Source organism: Perca flavescens, chromosome 9, assembly GCF_004354835.1.
Source record: "Perca flavescens isolate YP-PL-M2 chromosome 9, PFLA_1.0, whole genome shotgun sequence".
NCBI lineage: Eukaryota > Metazoa > Chordata > Actinopteri > Perciformes > Percidae > Perca > Perca flavescens.
Window position 1 is genome coordinate 11,526,253 of NC_041339.1, and position 23,585 is coordinate 11,549,837.

A 23,585-nucleotide genomic window follows, 5' to 3' on the forward strand; every position below is an offset into this window, starting at 1 on the left:
CTGAACACAAATCACTTTAACCATCTTGGCTATTTACTACACTTCTCCTTATTAGGCTTCCCTTTGTCCAAACAGATCTTCTGTTATTTAATTATGCATTTAAGTGATGTGCAAATTAACCTTGGCATTTTCACAAAGGCACCTCGCACCTTCCCCCCCATCTTCATCCAACCAATTTAATTACAAGCTCCAGATTTCATGGTCAATTTTATCTCCCTCACTCTCAAAGAGTCCATCATCAATTCTTCACAACTTTTCATGTCGCCTTTCTCTGCAGAATCACTGCGAAATTGCCTATTCAGGTTATTAAACAACTGTGACTGCTATAAATCTACGGCAACACCCTGTGCTTTGAATATGCATTCGGAATGCTGACCTCCAGCAGCAATTAGTCTTAGTCTTTGTTTATCCTTTTCACAAATCACACAGCTCTAGTCCTTTATTTCACACTCTTTGTTTTCAGTCGGAGGACTGAAACAGCCCGCACCCACAGACATCGGGAAGTCAATCCTCTCCTCACTTTACGTCAACTCAACCTCTTGTTTTTAATTCACGTTCTGGTGAAATCAAGACATAATGGTTACAGCACATTTCCAGCAAACAGCTTAACGGTTTGCATGTTGTCAGTGTTTTCAGAGGAGCTTCCAACATCACCAGAAATCAGTCTTGTTGAATTTGTGAATATCTGGTCAAATGTTAGCATGAAAGTGTTTTGTTCAACTGAAGAAAAAGGCCACAGATAACTTGTTTGGCCCAAAGAGAAACCAAGGATGTCACATTTTGTGAGGCAGGTTGTCTTCAAACATATTTGTATTTATATGTATACGCATATCTTGGTAAAAATATCACTTCAAATGTTTTTTTGTATGCATTTCACTACATACATGGCGTGCTTTTTTGAAGCACGCCATCCACACCAGGGTCACGTTTATAATACCGACAAAAAACTAATGTGCGTCAACAGCTGGTTGGCACAGTAGCACAGCACTCCTGACCAGGGTTACAATAATATGTTTATCCATTTATCTATGTTAACAAGGACCTTTTCAGAGCTGTTTTCTCAGCGTTATGTGTTTACAGAGACGCTGTTAGGCAGGTGTTAAGAAGTGCTTAACAACGCAATAAGAAGTAAAGGTACTCATATGGACACAAATCAAAAGTCAAAAAGTGGCTATCAAAACTTTTCTGAGAGACCCTCCTATTATTCTCAGAGTCAATTTATTTCATTTAATGTTTAATGTCTCTAAATAAGCTCATATTTAATGACTATTCCTAATTTAAAGGGGACACCTGGATTCACAAAAAATAAACATGATATATTTACAATGTCCTCCTGTATACATTTTGTATGCATCAGTGTTATTTGGGGTCAATTTGAACCCATGCTGTTTTAAATGTATGAAACATACGAAATATGAACATTTAACACATGTTGAGGTTGTTTGGGCTGATGGAGGTCACTACCACATGCAATTTGTTAATACTTTGGGGCCCTGTCCTGCCATAACCATTTCTGTAGTAGTGTGTGAACCCCTTGTGTTTTATTTAAAGGGATCTTTAAGTGGTCAACAAAGAGACATAGTAGTACATGTCACATAAATAATAATAATACTTTTCTGGAGGTTTAAATTGCTAGGGTCAAATTGACCCCAAGGATAAAATATGTTAGTATAGTGTAGGCTATTGGAAGCTAACAGTACAGTTAAATGCTCATTATCCCCAGAAGAAACCCTTAATATTGGCTAACAGTGCACAATTACCTATTAGCAACCTTGACATAGCCCTATTAAGGTGGTGGATAGTTTAGCTAATGTTGCTTTTTTATGCTAATATTTGTGTGTGTGTGTGTGTGTGTGTGTGTGTGTGTGTGTGTGTGTGTGTGTGTGTGTGTGTGTGTGTGTGTGTGTCTTATTGTGAGCCACTTTGAACAAAGATGTCACTTTAATTTAAATTGCATTGTTGTGTGTTTCTTTGTTATTCTGGAATGAGGGAAACTTTTTTTTATTGATTTTTCCTGGCAATGCTGCTCTATACTTCTCTGTGGTAAGAGAAAAAGTAATGAAGATAAAGGCAATATCTTTATGACATTTAGTCACACAGTCTTTTCCTTTGTCTTTAAAGAGACCATGGGCTATAATTGGAGACCAGTGCACATCATCTCTCGGCTGAGAGGGTAAATGAGGGATCCCTAGACTCCAGGATTACCCTATTATTGAGAAGACGTTCCGCTAAGCCTCCACCACTGACACATATTCCTGTTCTATGGCCTATTCACTTTAAAATATGTCTTGTCAGGAGGCTTACAGAAATCTACATAATCCTTTTCATCACAATTAAAGATACCACTGAACAATAAAATTGCTTGCTCTCTGGTTTGTTTCATGTTGCTTTGAGAAAAAAAGGGGTGAGGGAAATGTGTCTGAGCGTTGCTGAAGGTTGCAAAAGGCTGAAATGAATTTGGATTGTGCCTGAGTGGAGCAAAGACCTTGATGACGTCTTTTAACCTTTGCAAGTGTACAGCGGTCTTGGGAAACAGGAGTGCATAATGTCATGTTGGGTGATTTGTCTAGACTTTGGGATTTATTAATAAGTCGTTATCAAGAAAAGCTTCGCTCTAGACCAAAGTTAGAACCTTGACAAATGTTGAAATAAAAAAAAGAAAGGAATACCGTATCAAGATCAGTAGCCATAATCCTTCAATGTTCTCTCTTTTTTTTTTAGCCACAGCTCTGATTACGATCAAACATGCTAACATGTCAAAAAGATGATCTGTAGGCTCTGGCTGTGCGAGATAACTCATTCTGGATCCAGTATTTGCCCTAGAGCCATCTGAATTCCTGCTCAGTCCATTTGTTACAAATAACAGTAGTTAAGTTAAAATACAGCTTTTTCATCACGTTCTGTCACAGACTAAAGCATTTCTTCACGTACCTGAGATGGAGCGAAACCTTCTCATTTCAATGATGTCATGAAAGTGTATTTTGGAGAAAAATATATCAAAATATACAATACATAAATAGACAAGACCACCTCTTGCAATCTAATCCTTTGTCAATCAATCCAATTTCAATCATATTTATTTAAAGTGTGAAATCCCCATTAGACATGGTCTCAGTGCACTTTACAATTAAAGGAACACAGAAATAACAGACAGCAACAAAACAGCCATTATGATAACTTTTCTTTTGTCAAAAAAGGGCTATGGCTACTAGAGCTCACGATATGAGGAAAATATGTAATTGCAATTATTTTGACTGATATTGCGATATGATTCACAATATTGGACGGAATGATCATTTTTGTATAATTATTTTCATTTTCATTGAACAATATAAAAATAAAAAAATTAAAGTGTGATTTTTGTGAGGATCTGTACCAAACAAAGATTTTTTCTTCAAGCTTTAGTGCGTAACATTTTTCGAGTATGTCCGTTACATTCAAGCTATTGCCAAATGAGTTGCTACAAAGCTAATTAAGACTCCACACAACTCTCTCAGTATTTCTCAGTATGGCTGTTCAGAAGATTGTGTCGTCCAGTGACTTTCCAGTACAGAAGCTCGAGTGAAGATAATTAGCTCTTCTGAAGAGTCCATCATGTTTTTTTAATCCTCCGTGTCCTCCTTGGCTACTAGCAACTGCGTGGAGGAGGATGGGGGGTTGCGCGATCACGGAAGGCTGTATCGTGTGAATGTGCCGACAGCGTTGTTGTAATTACTTAGAATTCCTCATGGGTGAGACAGAAACTACGCACTATAGCTTTAGGTCTGTAGGGTACAATTTGTAGGCTGGGACGTCTCTGCAGCACCACAATACTTCATTCAGAATGGTTTGACACATATTTTGCCTTTAACAAATATTTACTTAACATGGCAATAGTCCTTCTTTCACAGAAGACATTTTGACATGTCCCAGGGGGAGAAGCACAAGTGTAAATGATGACATTAATGATATCTGAATTCCATTTAACTGCTTCAGTTTCAGGGTCCATTATGCATGACATCTGTGCTTTTCCTACTATGACAAGTCCAAATGTACTGTCTATACAGAAAATATTACAACATATTAAGGATTAATGAAGATAGGTCAAAAAGCATTTTGCACAAATTGTATTGTAAAGTATCAAAAGTAAAAGTACTCTGGCCTCTTTCTGAGTCTGATATTATACAAAGTATATTATTTGTAGTGTTGGATTACAGTTAATGCAGGTAATCCGCATTTTGATGCTGTCTGGTTTATTCTATACATAAGCATCATAGTTTATAAGATGATCCCAAGTTTTGTACCTATAATGTATCTTTTTTAAAACTGTTACAGCTGATGAATGTAGAGAAGTAGAAAGTATGGATTTCTGAAATGTAGAACAGAGCCGGCCCGAGGCATAAGCGAACTAAGCGGCCACTAGGGGGCCCCCAACCGAGTGTTGTTTTTCCCTCTTAACATTCGCCGACGGTCCCATCTGGGCTCCCGTAGTTCCGAATGGGCCCAGCCCTCCCCCCGCGCGTTTGCCATAGTGATACACAAACAACATGGCAGCGACTAACATTAGTTATTTTCTTAACTACTCGTTTCATTACTTACTTAACCGTAATATCCGCCAAAATGACCGGCAGCTCATTGTGCTCTGTACCCGGCTCAAAGTCACCTATTTTCGGATTACTGAACTACCGCCTACCTAACGGAGCGCCATGGAGCACCGGACCCGGTGTTGAAGAACTCTGATGCGGCTCAACACATCTACTAGCTAAAAGCCGCTGATACGAACGAGCTGTGACGGAGGTCTGTAGCGGCTTACAACAACTAGCAATCGGCACTCTGTAGCACGGAGCTCCTCTTCAACGTTTGTTTTTATCGCTAGTTACTACGATGGAGCTTGCTACAGGTATGCTACGCTCATGAGACCATGGCATGTTAATGTACGTTACTCAGCAACAGGTGAAAACAGGAGCAAGGTTGCGCGACTAAATTTAAAATGAATTTAACTTTTAACAAGAAGTGAATTACCTTTATGTGTGAAAACAGCTTTATCTCACGCATCCGTTTAGTGGTTGTTGAATATATAACATTATTATATACCGGTAATTTGTTCAATATATATAGCATAATATCATTTTTTCACTCTTTCACAGAGGGCGCCCCCCCAATACAATGATAGGGAAAACACTCAAACCAATATTTACATAAAATTTGCATGAATAATCATAATGGTATACATGCCCCGTGTGTGTGTGTGTGTGTGTGTGTGTGTGTGAGAGTGTGAGTGTGTGTGAGATCTTGTCATTTGTCATCTGCAGATAAATTTTAAGTGGGGGGTAGATTTAAATTATGAATCAGATTCTTTGTGAAAAAATCAGGGATTTTTTTGAGGCCATATCGCCCAGCCCTACTTCCTAATAACACAGAGTATGTCAGTATTGTTTGGCCCTGAAGTAGTTGGGTGAAGTCACTACCTTAAAAAAATCAAAAAGCAAAAGGCTATGAATCTGAACAAATTTAGGTATTGCCCTTCTCTAGCTGACCATTCCCAAAATGCACCAGAATACAGGAAATCACATCTACCAAATTCAAAATTTTCTGGGGGAGCACCCCCAGACCCCCCTCACCGTTTGCATCCACTTTTGCACAAATAGAATAGGGGGGGAGGGTCCTTATGCATCTGTGCCCTGGGGGGACAGTAGTTCATAAACCGTCACTGTATTAATACATAACCTCACTGTATTCATTTATAATGTAACATTATAGCGTGACATTTGTGTCAATAATCGTCAAGCACAGGTGACACCGCGTGGTGGGAGGGGGGGCCCCCAAATCAAATTCTGCTTAGGGCCCCCAAAAGGCTTGGGCCGGCGCTGATGTAGAAAGTAGCATACAATTAATAATACTCCAAAACTCTTTCATAACCACTCTGTCCATAGCAATGAATAACAAATATTTAAACAATGAATAGAAAAATATAGTAATGTTGAGAAAGAATTTCTTTCAACCTAATTTCCCAAAAATAACTTGGATGGTTCCATACAAAACGCTTCACAAGTAAAACGAAGGATCAGTTCACTACTTTTATTGAATTTTGGGTGTTTTATTCAATTTTATAGCATTTGAAAAGACAATTGAAATGGGTTTTAAACAGTATCCTGATTAAACTTGAACATATGTTCCTCTGATGTTAACAATTAATGAAAATAATTCATAATTTCAGCTTGTTAACTCAAATGTTAGATGCAGGGCTTGACGTTAACTTTTTGAGGCACTTGTCCTTTGGACAAGTACATTTACGTTTTACTTGTCCATGCACAAAAGTCACTTGTCCGGGTAAAGAGTCATCATTTTATAAAAAAAAAATTGTTTTGCTAATGCAGAATTTGAACAAACCGTTGAAAGCATCTAAACACTATCAGTATTAATAAAATTCTGTTGAAACAGTAGAAACAAACGTGTCCCAACAATAGATTTCCCCTTCAACAAGAAAAAAGGATCTCCAGACTTCATAGTACAAAGTAATATGTTGCACGCCGGTGTGCAGAAGTTAATATATTGAGATTCTAAGTCAGTATTTTAAAGTTTGTCATTACTTTCAGATTCCTAGTCAATATTCTAAGTTACTAAGTCAATATATTGAGATATTAAGTCGATACTTTGAGATGTTGAGTCAATTTATTAAGATTGTAAGTCAATATTTTAAATGTTCTCATTGGTTTGAGATTCTTAGTCAATATTCTGAGTTACTAAATCAGTATATTGAGATACTAAGTCAATATATTGAGATTCTAAAGCAATATTTTACATTTTCTCATTACTTTGAGATTCTTAGTTTATATTCTGAGATACTAAGTCAATATTTTGACCAGGCGTAGTGGTGACTTAAACTTGAACTTATACTCTATCTAAAATAATTTTGAAGACATAACAATGGATTTTGCCACTTAATGTTGGTGTTAACTATTTTTTTTTTTTATACAATTTCACTAATTTCTACCCAGCAGAGGCTGATTTAGAGATCCTTTAAAAGCTGTAGCAACTTTACAGTTGATTATTACCTGATATTTAATCAGCATGTTATTTATTTATTTATTTGTTTCAAAAAGGAGCACAAAAAAACAACATTATAAAACGACCTCTGGATGGGAAAAGGGTATTTTACAACAGCTTTGAATGCAGCACGAGTATGGCGAGGCCAATTTCAAGTGAACGCAACATCTGTGTTTTTCCGACAACAGCAGCTAGAACGTCATACGTTCCTCTCCAGTGAAATACAGACAGACACACTTTTACACCGTTTAGCTGTCAGCATTTTAACCGTGTTTACTCTAGCTGCTAGTTAACCGTAGGTTAACATTACCTGCTGCCAAGTGTAATGTTAACTAGCGTGACATGCGGCGATGTTTAGGTTCCCTCGTCCGTTTTCGGAGCATCAGACAGAAGCGCAGGCATTTCAGTGGCACCAAAATCTGCGTTGCAATTCGGTCTGGTAGATAACGGTCATTAAGGCACCGGTGCCGTATAAGCACCGGGTCTCTCGTTTTCTGTCAACGATGTGGTGAGGAGGTAACGTTTAGGAGGAGTTAGCAAGCTAACATTAGCTAACTAACACCGGCAGGTTCACCATGCTTTCATGCTGCATCGCTTACAGAGAACGAGCTGAACAGTGGGCTGGGTCTAACGTTAGCGGCCCGCTGACCGACTACCGCTGGGTCCGCTGCCCGGGATTGCGGGGGAAAAATGTATCGTTTCAAATCGGTAACATAGACGTAATGAGTGGCACATAACGTGAACTAACATGGCATTTTATTTTGTTTGAGTTTTAACTTGTCCAGTGGGACAAGTCAATTTCTCTTCCACTTGCCCTACAAAAAATACACTTGTCCCGGACAAGCGGACAAGCCTTATGGTGCGTTCTTTTTGTCCACCGAAGTCGATTTACGAATTGTTTTCTGGAGTTACGAACCGGAAGTTGCAAAAAGAACGCCACCGAGGTCGTATATACGACTCGTCAAGTCGTCTGAACTCAGAGGACCCCGAGTTCACTTTCAAAGATGGCTACGTCGTGCATCACACGTACTAAACATTGTGGTTTTCTACAATTTTAAGCACTTTTGTCTTTGTTGTAACCAAATGAAGAAGTGGTACACATAGCGCTGTATACTGCTACCTATAGGCATATCGCTACAGTCTTATTAGGAGTTAAATACCGCCTGATTAGTTATTTTGTAGCTTTTGCAGCTGAAATTGGCTAGCTCGGTTGCTATATGACAACAATGGCTTTAAGCCGGGTCTTGAGCAGAAAGCTGTATCAAACTGTGAAATATATGTGTGTAATATGTCAATAACTGGGTCAATAGAATCCTAAATGTTACTAAAAATGTTACAAAAATGCATCTTTTCTCCGACTCGTAGTATTGTGTGACAAAAAGAACGCAACAACCCACGGTTACTCGTTTTCCGACGTGGATGTGACGTCACACTCGAGCTACTAGTCGCGATTACAAGACAAAAAGAACGCACCATTAATGTCAAGCCCTGAGATGTATTTTTTGCATATAAATGAAGTTTATTGACCATTAGTTTAAAAAAAGAAAAAAAAGTGTGAAACTAGTCGTAATAAGTTGGTGTTAGTGGTGAAAAAAAAAGCACGAAAAAAAAGGGACAAAAACGTTGAAAAAAGCAACAAAACAAGTGTTCATGTTTGAACCGGGAGGCCAACAAGTTGCATGGTTGATAGGAAGACAACACAAGGGTTAACACAAGTCAATGTTTCCATGCTAAAAATAGACAGAGACACACACAAAACCACCTCTCCCCTTTCTTCTTGTTCTAACTAGTCTCCACATCAAGTCTGTAGAGTGGAAAATATGTAACAACAAACAGGATTACACTGTATGCATCGACATTGTGTGTGAGACGGTTGCACAGGATACTAGTTGTTCAATTCAGCTGCATTTGCCTCCTCTGGCCTTGGCATGACCTGTTATGTTACGTACATCATTACATTATGTCGCATGTACATCAAGTAACATGAAAACATCAAAAGGTTCGGTCCACACATGAAGGCGGTATATAATTACCAGTCCAGTTACATTTAAAAGTACTTCAATTAATGATTTCCTACTTGTACATTTCACAGAATGAATATTCACAACAGAAAAAGGTCATGGAATGTAAATGAACGTGGTTGTACAGGCATATCAATAGATGGGAAGTAGCACTGGTGGCATACATTGCACACAGTGACTTTGTCTACACTATCTTTATTGTCATTTCACTGCTTTCTGAACTATACCAGAGCATTCAGACACAGACACAAACAAATAAACTGCAGTTGCAAAAGGAAGGGAATTAATTGAAAGTCCTCTGTTTTATTTTAGATTTCATACAAGTAAAGTCACCTGTATTCAAACAACCATCCAAAGAGTATCTCTATCTACTATCTCTACAGCGCTGTGGAGTAAGGACTTGCTACACCACCATGCACATTCTAGGAAACTCTCTGGGTTGTGTGCATTTCTTTAAACCAATCACAATTATCTTGCAGCGACAGTGGCTCTGGAACTTGTTCTGGTGGAACATTTGCACCCCACAAAGGAAAACGTCACATATAATATTAAATGAAGTTAACTGTTCACACAATAAAGTAACGAGAGCTATTTAAATTAGCTGGATACATGGTTAAAGGTAAAAGTACTTTATTTGTCACATACACGTACATGTAGCGAAATTCATTCTCTGCATTTAACCCATCCCTCAAGGGAGCAGTGGGCAGCCAATGACAGCGCCCGGGGACCAACTCCAGATCTGAGCCAGTGCCTTTATCAAAAAAAAAACATGGGGAGAACATGCAAACTCCCCACAGAAAGGCCCCGGAACAACCTGGATTCAAACACAGAACCTTTTTGCTGTGAGGTCAGAGTGCTAACCATTGGGCCACCATGCTGGTAAAACGTCATTTGCTCTTACCAGTGTATCCCCGTGTGTACTACTTACACAGCAAGTCCACCAATCGGTCCCAAATGTCACTGTTAGAGAGTAAATTCCATAAACATATTCTTTGTAAATCTTTACAATAATTCTCCGAAAGAACCAAGCAGGACTTTTAAACTTGACATTTTCAGCATGTAGCTATAGCTAGCTGGAAGTTTGGTGTTGTTTCCCAAAGAGAACGGAGTTTTGAGAACATATTTATATATATATATATATTTATATTTGTAACATTTTACCATGATGGTGCTCAATAAAAAGTGATTACAGTTCATTCTGAGGGGAACACGAATGTCCATTGTTAAGGTTTTATGTGAAGTTGGACCCCTCAGCAAAGAACTGGAACTGATTGGTAGGTGTAAAAAGTTTATTAACAAAAATAGTGTTAAGCACAAGCAGTGGTGGCAGGGAGCTGGCCTGTTTGGAGAAGATCCACAGCGGATGGATACAAAAAAACCACAGGAACTAGGAGAGCAGGGAGGCACACGGGAAGACCTGTGCGCACAAAAAACCACAAGTGAGTCAACGCCCCCTTGCCACACACACGCCCTGCAGAGAAGAGAGGAGGGGAGGGAGAACAAAACACAAAAACCCACAACAAAACCAGAACCTGTTTTAAATTTAGAGCCAATACGTCCAGTAGACGTTGAGATATTTGAGTGGATCATTGAAAAGTTTGACTCGCTGGTGGTGATAGATAAAGTCAGGGGATCATCAAAGTCAATTTGGGTTCACCCGCTTGCTCTATATTATCCCGCTTATTATAGGGCTACTTAATCATTCAAAACAACATATCGATTTTAAAATGAATTTACAGATTTAAAGATGGTCGTTCAGAGTCCTATCAGACCGCCGATTGCCGTAATTGACCAATAAGAATCGAGTATTCAACAAAGGCGTGTAAGAGTCAAATACAGTATTTTGGAAGATCTTACACAGGGTGAAAACTCTCCCAAAGAATGTATCTTGTGGCTCCATTGCAGTATGGTCTATTGAAGGCACGGTCAGTGCAGAAATTGGAATGTCTCCGTCCTCTGCATCAGACTCCTCCGTGCGTGACAGCGGTGAGTGTATGAAGAAGTCCTTGCTCTTTGACTCAGAGGGGCTGACACCAAAACATGACGTCTAACACTGATGTTCTCCTGACCTGTAATGAAATTTTCAAAACCCGCTTCAGCAGAGGTATTCACAACCATATTGCACTATTGCTTTACACTCACAAAGTCTGTGAAAAAACCTTTTTATGAGGGGTAGTAGCCGCAAAGTTAACAAGTAACACACAATCCACAGTCCTGCAGGATTATTTGAAGTACAGTGCAGCGAGGAGGGCACAGAGAGAAGGGCAAACATAATCTCGTGAAGAATGCCCAAAAGCCTGGGTTTTACATCGGTTGCTGCTTTCATCTCTTGTATCTGTATTCTCTGAGTCCTTGACTACAGTGTGAGGTCAGCTAATGTCATGACAGAAGCCTAGTCCCTAAACACCAACACGGGAAGCGCACAGTCTTCACTGTTCCCACACCATCTCCTTGACACCAGCTTCAACATGTCTCTGCTGCTGGAGAGCTCCCTTGTATCTTTGGTATTCTGTCACCTTCTACGTTCTTGCCTTTGTCATTGCATTGTGACTCCTTAACATGAAGCGCTATTAACTTGTGATTCCTGACAACATGTTCTCGCTTTAGTATGGACATGAATTGTAAGCAGGCCATTGAGGTCTCATATTGTATTTCACAAGAAAAAGGGACAAATTTGAGTCAGAAAAAAAAACCTGAATATTCTGGAGCACAAATATTCTTCTTTCTTTTACAGTTTTGTATTCGATTGCTAAACGACAGTGGGCACAACTGGAGACACGTGCAAAACTCTAACAACAGTCTGCACTGCAGCAGTTCATGTGGACCAAACTCTAGTTCGTTTTTCATTGCTTGAACACAGTTTTCAAAAGTCTACACACTTATCCCAGGGCTTTAACCACAACCTGCACAACCACTGTGGATTTGCAGCACTTTGTTCAAATGCTGACACATTGCTGCCAAAACTGTTTAACCACACATTCAAAACAGAATGGATTTCATCCTGGTGCATTTCAAACACTGCTGATTGCAATTTCAGCTGCAAACCTAAGCAGGTGTCTTGTAATAACTTTCGATGAAATAAGGGCTACACTTATAATCCATCGTGGTCTCTCATTGAGAGAGAAAGGGTTGAGGGTGCAACCCAATCCGCAAAGATCTACAGTTGCATCTGCCGAAAAGAAACAGGTGAAAATTGCACCCTTACAGTAAATAATAACATTACAGGAATTGATTTTTTTCAGTAATTACATACATTACTCCAGACAAAGGAAACATATATACCTACTGAAGCAAAACTGCTGATTTGCATTCCTTCTTGTTTACCTAAAAAACTGGTATGTTATAAAATAAAAACATTTCATGTGCAAGAATTTCACTATTTAAGAAACATATTGATTTGTGTGAAGTCATATAAATTATTATTTTTATTATATATTATATAGTATTAAGATCAAAAGTTGCTGGTGTTTGATGCTAGTTATTTTACTCTGTGTGTTCGGAGTAACGGTGTGTTTGGCTGCACTGAGCCTGCTTTGAGACGTGTGTGAAGCGTTGTGTTGTTTGGAATGAGTTTTGCAGGTGATGTGAACTGTTTAGCTCAGGTTGGTAATGAAGACTGTAGTGGGAGTTTAGCACTTGTGGCTTCAGTTGTGCCCACTGTCGTTTAGCAATCGTAAAAAAAAACTGTAATCCCTTTAATCATTTTGTGGCACCTAATCGAATGGATTAGGAGTGTTTAATAAAGATTGGTTGAACAGGTCAAGAAGTTTCAAATAATCACTTTGTTTTTGTCAGTTAGATAATACTTTAATTTCAGTCTACACTATTATGCAGAATCAGAAAGGACAGAGAAAGCATGAGGAAATGATGTGTCCACAAAACTTTTATTTTATAGCAGCAATGAACATTGTGTGTGTGCGTGTGTCTGTGTGTGTGTGTGTGTGTGTGTGTGTGTGTGTGTGTCTGTGTGCGTGCGTCTGTGTGTGTGTCTAACGTAATCTTGAGTTCTTTTCTGAAGCCTGCAGGCAGCAGTGACCTCATACTTTTAGACTTCCACTTGCTTCCACTTGCTTTGACTATATTGAGAATGAATTAACTTCAAATGGTATTTCTTGCAACATGTTAAAAGTTGATTTAATGTGGATGTTAACATGCAACATGATACGCAATGCAAACACAGTATGACTGCAAATTAAGTTCTTCCTGTCAAAATAAACAGAACTCAAACGTTCCAAAAGTTGTCTTGTTAGTATTCTTTCAACCAGTGTGTGAATTGTATTTTGTGCTTTCTTTTTATGTATCTATTTTATAAAGTGTATTTGCATAGAATTGTTTAAATGTTAAATCCTTTTCAAAATGGATAGAATTTACAACATTTTAGGGAATTTAAGAAGAGAATGTAATTTATAGGATATCCACCGTGGTACAGTCACAGAGAGTAGTTCCTGAAAGGTTATATTACATATCATGAGAAAAATATCATAAATAAACAAGTAACTAGTACAAACCTACAAAAACTTGTTAAAACTCAGATATTTGGTATAGTTTTAAATGAAATATACACTCAGTGGACACTTTTTAAGGTAAGCCTGTAAAATAAAATGTAGTCAACAATAATGTTCAATTTTGATTGACGCTGTCAGACAGGTGTTAATTAAGTATGTTTATTATTGAGGTTGTAGTGGTGTGGTGAACTGCATTGTATTGAAATGTGTTAATATTCTTCCCTACTCATGTTTGCAAAGCATTAGAAACACAGTTCTACACAAAATATATAATAAACATAATATCTTTGTAAAGGTAGAATCTGTGGCTGAGCTGTTGTATTGGACTGCATTAGATTATACATAATAAAGTGGCCACTGAGTAGGTATTTCTGTTTTACCAAAGAAAAATCATTTAACAAACATCAACTGCTCAGATATATGCAGTTTTGATCATTTATTGATTTAATTAATTAACCCCCTAACGCCGACTGTCGCTAATTGGCATCTAACCCCTTCCATTCCGACTGCAGGCGAGATAGCGTGTGTATTCCCCTCAATCCCGGTTTGTTTACATGCGATACATACCTCGGAACCTTTTTCCATGCACTGGTTTCTCGTAGGACCGGTCGGAGTGAGAGATACATCCGGTTCACGGAAGCAAAATTAAACCTAACCCTACCCCTAACCCTAACCCTACCCCTAACCCTGCCCCTACACCTAACCCTGCCCCTAACCCTAAAGAAACTACTGTCAATGTTAGGGAGTAGGAGACTGTTTTCTTTCTTGCCGTTGTCAAGATACATGTATTTGTCAATTACAGTTTAGAAGTTCTAACAACTTTGTGACATGAATGAAATCTACTATGTGTTTTATTAATTTTACCATTTTGTAAAGAATTTTACCATAATGCCTGTTGTCGCTAATTTGCATCATACCTAAATTTATATCTATTCCATATGCTATAGACAAATTAACAATCTCAACTTAATTTAGCATCAGCTTGGAGCCAGAAACACACATAATATTTTGTTTATATAATTGTGAATAAATTCAGGCGTCAAGGGGTTAATACATTTGAACTCCCTGTCCCTGCTGCCTTCCAAGTCCAATGAGGTCAAAGCCCTCCCCATGTTAAAAGAAGTTCTTAGTTCTCCCATAGAAAAACTATAAATTACTTTACCTTACAAAGCTTTTCTTTAAAAAACTAGCCCTTGAGTCTAACCTTTCTTTATGTAATCTCAAATGGTATAAAGTTTGAAGTTGTAGTTTTTGTGCCTGCAATCTGCAACCCTCAGGTCTTGCAAATTGGAGTTTGTGTTTTGTTGTTTGCAGTGTAATCCTCGAAAGTAAAGCTAATTATCTTCAGAAGCATGTCTTCCAAATACCAATTTGGAACTGTCTCTGCAGCTGGGTGGTGTCTAGAAGGGATGCAGGAGATTTCAGGAGGTAATTTCCATTCACACTGTGCTCTCGATGGCTGCTGGTGGCTTTGGTTGAGTGAATGTTAAACTCAAAAAACTGTATTTTATTTTTCTGCCAGGCAAAGGGAGATTGTCAGAACAGATGTCAAGGTGTAACAGCGGCTGTTGAGCCAAAAGACAAAGTCACAGGCATTCAAATTCAAGTTGAGTTTGATTTAACACGTCAAGTATGAAGTCCTCTAATTCTTATGGTTCTCATGTAGCATTTTTACATCAATAAATCATTGTCACATCAATGTTTATACATAGGATGATCGCATCAAGTTGATAAGACCACCTCTGAGTAGTCCATATCCACGATGTTTCACTTCCAGCATTGCTCCATCGATGCCGGAAATTACGCCGGATGTTTGTTACCTTCCACTTTCTTTGTGTTGCAATTCTAGGATTATGGTTAACTGCTCCTCAGATCTCTGCAGGGTAAATCCAGACAGCTGTCCAATCTAAGTTGTGAAATGCCAACAAACCAGAGCACGTTTTTCTCCCATCCCGGAATGCTGGGTGGACTAGACAGACCCTTCTCTACAGCGTTGTGCAGGAAGGTCTTGTAAAGCGAGACTAACCTCTGAAAACAACAAGTCCTCCAAACCCTTCGACGACCAGAGAACGTCGGTCGCGGTTTTTAACACGTTGTTACGTTGTGAGACGGTCACAGTCTTTGGTTGTTTAGGTGCCAAAATTACTTAGTTAAGTTTAGGTGGGAAAAAAACATGGTTTGGGTTAAAATCAGATGTTAATGCTAAACGTGACATTAGTAAACTTTTTTTAAAAACTCGCCGTTTACTTTTAATCTTTTAAACCCCAGTCTCTTGGGTGAAAATCCTGTGTTTGTGTCTCCTTATGAGGAACTTGCCGCTCCTATACTTTATCACATTACTTTCTGCTTTGCTTCTGTCATCGGCCACCAGATGGCGCCAACAAAGATAAGTCGTAATTGCTGCTTGAACAAACGACCTATAGGGGAGTACGGTCTCCTAACGACATGGAAGCCTTTTGTCGCCTCTATATTGTATTTTACACTTTGTCCCAAAATGCTTAAATTTGACAATATGCTATATAACACAACGGCAGGTGGGGGAATTAGTAAATGCTGTATCAAAAACAGTTTCAAATGTATTAAACAAAACACCAGTACATGACAGTAATGATACTAATATTTTACAATGTTTTAATTTTCACAAGGCTAGATTTTAATAAATATCTATCCTATCAGCCTTAAAGTGATTCTCTGCTTCATTCGAAAACCCATCATCTGCATTTTATAGATTTATTTTTATCAGATGCCACAGGCGTGTAGTACAGCCATACTTTCGAAGGTGTCATCTCAGCACGCTCGCGTTGAACTGCCAACTCTGTCACTACAAAAAAAACATACAAATATTCATTTATTATTAGATCTGGGTACAAAACGGATCAAATGCAGGTATTGTTTGACTGGAGAAGTTTTGATACTACTTCGTACAGGGTTATTTCAGTCGATACCTTAAAGGTATCGAGTACCGATACCTGGCCTGAAGAATATGATGCATATAGCAAAAGTATTTATGGACACAAGAGTGTCATCTGACCTTCAATTGACAATACATTATTATGAAGTAATAATGTATGACCACTACGACCACTACTTTCAGATGCAGCATTTATTTTATATTGGTGTTCATCTGTAAAGCACCTCTTGGTAAATTACCCGATTACATTTCCCTCATTCTTGGACGGAGCTTGGCAAGACGGCTGTTTGTTTGCTGTTCCACATTCCTGGAATGCGGCACAAATCACTTTATAATTGGTCTCTCCCCCATCTATCGGTCAATCTAAGGCCTTGATTTGTGACTTCTGTGTATCTTCTTGTGTCTGCTTTATTTGATTGTTTAAACTTTTTTATCTGTTTTAATTTAAATGTTATTGTCTATTTGTTGAAATGTATGCTGTGCAGTTGGCCCCATTGAAAATGAGGGTATCCCTCAGTGGGCCCCCACTTTTAAATAAAGGTTTTGAAATTAACTTTTTTTTTTGACTCAGCCAATCAGAAATGAGATCCAGAGCTGTTTTCTAGTTTGGATACAAACCAACCTGGCATGTTTCCCGAACTTAATTGTCTTGTATTTCTGTTGTTTAACTCCATCATGATACTCATTGTCTATGAATCACACAGAGCTCAGAGCCAGTCAAACTAAAGTGATGACTTCTGACCTTGATAAAGGGACGCCGAACCCCTAAGGTCTCATAAGCTTTGTGTTGATGGGTCTGGGAGAGAGTTAGCTTAGCATATAATTAATGTTTAATAACCCCTGGTTGTTTGTCAACACTTTTCCCACTGTCTGTTTCCATGCCTTATAATCTTCAGAGTGCCTGCAGGCACAGCATTCTCTGATTACATCTTAAGCCTCTTGTTCCAATACCCTGGCCTGGCAGTAACAACACTGGCCAGTCACTCATTTACAAGCAAAGATAAATGCACAGTCCTTAATCTGTCTCCAGTTAGGTCTCCAGCAACACAGGCCAGGCCCACGCCTTTAACTCCTCCTCAGGCTTAGCTGCTCCATCAGCCCTGCTGCTGCTCTCACCTCTATCACCTGCCACACAGGTACACGGTGATAAGCACACGCATGGCCGTGGAAAGCTCTCCCAGTAATTAGGATGGAATTTTAGAGCCTTTGTGAGCATCCATTATTTCACCACTGCTGAAGATACATTTTGTAGAAATAGCTGACTTATATATTTTGGAATTTTCGCCATTGTTATACATTTTTTAACAAGTCCTCCAAACCATTTGATGATATGCGTTGTTTTTATTCCTACCCTCTAATACAACAAACAGGAGCCTTTCTTAAATTAGCACCACTAGCGATGCCAGGAAATACGACCTTATATCTAAACCAGAGAACGTAAAGGTTTTAAACATGTCGTTAACGTTGTGAAACGGTCGCTGTTTGGTTAGGTTTAGCCACAAAAACTACTTAGTTATGTTTAGGCACCAATACAAATTAGTGAAGTTTAGAAAAACATCTTGATTCGGGTTAAAATCGGATGCCACTTCACTTTACTTCCGGATATGCACGTGACACAGAACATGACGTAGATCCATTTGTTCCATGAAGTAAAAAAAAAAATCTTGCTGTTTACTTTTATTTTCCTGGTGTCTTGGGTGAAAGTCCTGTTTGTTTAACCCATCCACCACCCCAACATGTTGATTAGGACAATGCACATTAATCAACATTTCTGTAAATGCACCAGTGTTAGCCAGTCAGCTAATTTTCAACTATAGTCCTAGTATGCATGTCTTTATGGTGGGAAGAAACCGGAGCACCCAGAAGAAACCGACACAAACACGGGGAGAACATGCAGACTCCACACAGAAAGGCACAGACTCGAACCCAGTACCTTCTTGCTGTGAGGTAGAAGTGCTAACTTCGCTCTTATACTTACTTACGTCATCCTTCCTGCTTTGCTACCGCCATAACTACTACAGTCACTAGGGGGCGCCGTCACTACAAACGTAGCGTTGCCTGGAAGGAGACATTGGGGGCTTAAAACACCATTGAGTGTAAACATAGGTCATAATTGCTGCAACAACTTATTTTTTTGTGATAGCTGGTATTTTGTCCTCATTAATTATATCCCATACTAGTTTCTAAGAGTTGAGATCTATCAAAAAGATATATTTTGACAGGTACTACAGCAAAGGTCAATACATTTTGATATTTGGGCCTTTATTTGATTGTCGACAGCAAAGATTCAGGATACATGGGGGAAAGAGCAAGTGGGATGACATGCAACAAAGATCCCATGCCTGAATCAAACTGTGGGCATTGCAATTGCATGGTAAACATCTTAAACCACTAGCCGACAGGGACACCACTAAATAAAATGGTGTTTTGAATAAAAAAAATTGTGCTCAGTCAAATGCTTATACACATAACATAAATACTGTAGGTGTTGATAGGGCTTGGATGACTTATATGTAAGTGGGTACAACATGTTCATTGTTATTAGTTATGATGATCAAACACTGTTGTGAAATAAATAAAAAATAACTTAAAGATTATATCCAGAAGTTGTCTGGTGTTTATATAAAATAATAGATTGATAGCACTCTGTGTGCATGAAGCCAGAGTCAGGAGGCGATTAGCGTAGCATAAAGACAGCTAGCCTGGGTTTGAACAAAAGCTCACTAATTTACACATTGTTTCTCCTTTTGATGAAATCATACACAAACAGGAAACAATTTGTTGTTTTTAATGGGGAGTTACCTATTTCTTACCGAACAACAGCTGGGCGTATGGATAATTTGTTATCCATACGCCAAGCATTCTGATTGGTCAACTACACATTTCGAACATGCGCGACTCTCGACAGCACACTGTGGTTGTCACTAAAAACATTACTCTGCCATTTCCATGTCAACATTGTAATTTCCAAAGTTGAATCAAATGTTTTTGAACCATTTTTATCATGAAAATAAATTATGGACCACAGAAGCTCTCCAACACATTTATAAAGTGATTCATCATTAAATGAGATGGTCTTATTATTATTATTAGTATTATTATTACAACGCTCTGGAGTTAACTATTATTGGAAATGTATCACATCAGCTGTGCTGGTGAGTCAGTGACATAGTGTAAAGGTTAAAAATAGCCTGCTACGTGTGAAGTTCGTGGACGTATAGTAGCAATATCTGTCCTTGGAAATTTTTTTAATTTCAGCAGATACCTTAGTTACAACTAGATTCAGCTAGCAAGGCAGTTTTGTGTTGTTTTTGGGAAATCCCACAATCTCTACAAAGCTAACATTAGCTCAAGTTGGCTGGCTGAATTAGCAGGGACTAGAAATCGTCTCTGTTGCTTTTTCATTTAAAAAAAACTGAAATGCCTCCCCATATGAATATAGTTTGATTGTATCTTTTATTTTTTAAGTAACCACTGTATGTATAATTGGAATATTACACAAGAGGGTGTGCTCAATGCATTCTCATGAATAGGTTCTTATGATATTGTACGAACACTACACACTAAAACATATGATATCATATGAAAACTAGGAGACCGCCGGCTAAAAAGATTGTGGTTTGTATTAAAAAAAAACCCAAGGAACACGCATTTCCTGGGTGAAAATCTTTTTTTCCCCTGGGAAGCGAACTCTGATCCCTGGCTTGAAATGGCCTGTGTGTAAACACCCACCCATCCACCCCGACCACCTCCCTACGCAGCTAGCCACGTTCTTATACAGCAGCAGTCAATGTGGTGCACACAGCAAAAAAAAAACGACATGGAAATCATACAAATTATAGCGCTTAACTTTTCATAGCTTTTCAAACATATGGTTCATGAGAACAGGCTGGTGTGTTTTTACTTCACAAACAAGCAAGCGCCTCGGCCCTGACCGCATCACTGTTGTGCCAATAATGATGTTAAAGCACACCCCTCGTGTAATATTGCTTAATTCAAGTCATTTTTAGGTTTCTGTTTGTGTACAGATTAAACAAACGTGATACAACACGTTAATTAGTGAGCTTTAGAGGCTCTTATGTATATTTTTGAATTGGACATAACCAGGCTCTTTCCCATGCTGAAAGGCTTTATGCTAAGCTACACTAATTGCCTTACCTAACTTTTGGCAAAAAAAGCCCAATAATCATATTTCCCCAAATGTAAAATTATTCCTTTAAACTTGTGTGGAAATTTTATTTTTTACTCTGTTCGGCTTCTGCCTCTCATTAGAAACCACACTTGTAACAGAATGTCTTGGTTTAAAATAGTTCCTAGGCTTGATTGTCAGTATTTCTGTTTCAGTCACTCCTGCGCTTAGGCAATTTGTAGTATGCTGTAGTATGCAGGCAAGCACAACAAAATCACTGTCAATGCCATATAATTATTGAGGAAGAAAGAAAGAAATAATTAAATGTGAGTCACTTACACAAGCTCATTAAAGCTTATGCTATCCACTCTATTTTCCTTCTGGTTTGAATGAGACAAAAGGACAACAATATCCCATTAAAGGCTGTTTCCACATCGTATTCATTTGAATTGGTACTGAAGTGTCAGTGTTTTTCTGTGGATTAAAGTCTGATAGCACTGGCAGGAAGAATGATTCCCCCGTTTGAAGACGTGTGAATACACACAAGGAGAGACAGACAGAATAGACAGAAAGAGAGACTGAGAGAGAACAGAAGAGAGGGAAACATAATGGAAGAATGCTTCTAATGCACTGTCTGCAGAGGCTGAATTAGGAGGCAAATAGTGTGATTATTGTGTGATGTGGCGGTGGTAGTGGCGGTGATGGTGGGATCTTGCCAGCCCCAGGATGCAGATAGAAACCACGAGGGGTACAGGATGGGAGCAGGCAATTGTGATTTATGGGTAGCAGCAGGCTGATAAGGCAGCTCCCTTCATTTAATGTCTTATCGGCTGCGTTAAAGAAAGGCCACAATTTGCAGCATTCTTAAAAGCCCCAGATGTGACTAATCTCTGCAACCTCCAGACAATCTGTCTCAGGAAAAACTATAGATCACCCACTTGTCTTACTGATCTCGGCCTCTTCTCCCTCCAGCGTAACCACAGATGAAAATGGTGGAGAAAAACATGGGTGCTTGTGTGACTCAAACCTAAAAGTATACGCTAAGAGTGGGAAAATAAATAAATAATAATAATACAACACCTAAATCACTAAGATATAACTTGGTTTGATGAACTGGTTTGCCAAGTTGATGAAAAAAATCTTATGTGTTAACATTTTAAACAACCCTGTAGAAATTGCACTTAAAATATAACTAATCTAAAACAGCAAATAAGAATTACACTTTTTATCAACATAATTATGAAACATTTTTAATAAGATACTAATCTGCAAAGACGTAAAATGTTGCTACCGAGCGTAATTGTAAGATGTGAGTGACAATATCACCATTTTCGAATGCTATCACTCTCCTGAATGGCTGTTATCAGTGGGTATCAGCCTCATAGATATGGGTTAGCGGGGGTCTGCTACACCTACTCAGTTCAGAAGGCCACTATCATCTATTCACATGGTAACGGTCGCTGTTAGTGTGGTCTGGACCCCTTGCCGTTACATTTCCTGTTGTGAATTCAAACAAAATGAACGTTACTTGGTTAGGTTTAGGAGAAAAAAAAATGGTTAGGTTTAGGAAAAGATCATAGTTTAAATATATAGCATGGCACGTGAAACTTTTCAGATTGACGTTTTCACACTTTGGATTATGTACAGATTAAATAAAAACAAGATATAATGTGTTAATTAGAGAGCTTTAGAGCGGCTGAAAGGTGGATTTTGTTACATTTGGGCAGAGCCAGCGTTTTTCCCTTGTTTCCAGTTTTTGTGCTAAGCTAAGCTAACAGTCTCCTGGCTGTAGTCTTATATATAAAGTGCACACCTGCCAACACATTGTATGGACCTTAGTCTCGCATTGCCAGACCTATCTCCACAGCACTGAGGAGGAAGGTCTGGCTAATCCACAACGACATTCCTGGATGGGAGAAAAACGTGTTATGGTTTATTGGCATTTCTTTAAACCAATCACGATTGTCTTGGGTGGCGCTAAGCGCCGGACGCAATAACGGTGCCTCTGCAAATATAGCCTCGGGAAGGAACTTGTTTTGGTGGAACGTGTACATTCAAAAGTTGTTTTAGTCGTGCAATAGAACACTCTGATTGGATAGTCTAGCTAGCTGTCTGGATTTACCCTGCAGAGATCTGAGGAGCAGTTAACCATAGTCCTCATAAATCCACCGGAATGCCAACACAAAGAAAGGGACGTGACGTGAGGGACGTGAGGGACGTGAGGGACGTCCGGCCGAAAATGAGAGACATCCGGCAGAACTTCCAGCGGGACCGGAGCTATCCCGTAAATAACACGTTGTCAATATAGACTATGTGGACCTGATCGCCAAGGTAGGTAATCAGTAAATCTAACTTCTGTTGGGAAGTTGTACATACAAATGAACGAAACAGCCATGTGAATGTCTATGAAACACGTTTGCATACATGCAGCCCGAAGAAGCATGTTTCAGCCTTTACTCATGCTTTATGTGCGTAGCAGTGAACCAAAGTGTATTTTATTTCTGTTTAATATGCATAACAGAGATTGTGGACTAGGCTCTGAGCTGTTGCTGCTGCCATGCTAACATGCTGCTTTCACTATGCAACTTGTGTTGACACGGTGTCCCAATGCAAAGACCAGTCTCCAGTGTCAAAGTCCTGTGCTTTGTACGCCCAGTCTCCATCCACCGCGATCACCTTCCTATGATTGATGTGGGTTATAATATTAATATAAATGAGGACACTTGGTTGTTTTAAATGGTCTCATTGATGTAAAAGTGGGTTAAAAAGAAAGTGTAAGAGTGGGTTAAATATTCTCATTTAAGTCACTATATAGGAAAAAGCCTCTATATGGACGCTTTATGATTGAGTTTCATTGGTAGACACACACGTCTCCAGCACTGTGTCAGGTGTCTCAGCACTGTTCTACCAATAAAATGGAAACTTGACATAGCTGCGCCGCTGATCAATACTAATCACAGAAATAATTACTCACTGGAGCTTAGGTATGCCAT

At 38.9% G+C, this 23,585-nt stretch overlaps 1 long non-coding RNA gene across 1 annotated transcript in view; it reads right to left on the reverse strand.

The window, feature by feature from the left end:
- Positions 1 to 10,918: 10,918 nt before the first annotated feature.
- LOC114561711 (uncharacterized) overlaps positions 10,919 to 23,585 on the reverse strand; it is a 169,031-nt gene continuing 156,364 nt past the window's right edge. Inside the window, exon 3 of the long non-coding RNA XR_003693389.1 lies at positions 10,919 to 11,116. This is a non-coding gene — a long non-coding RNA (uncharacterized LOC114561711). The remainder of the gene's footprint in view (positions 11,117 to 23,585) is intronic.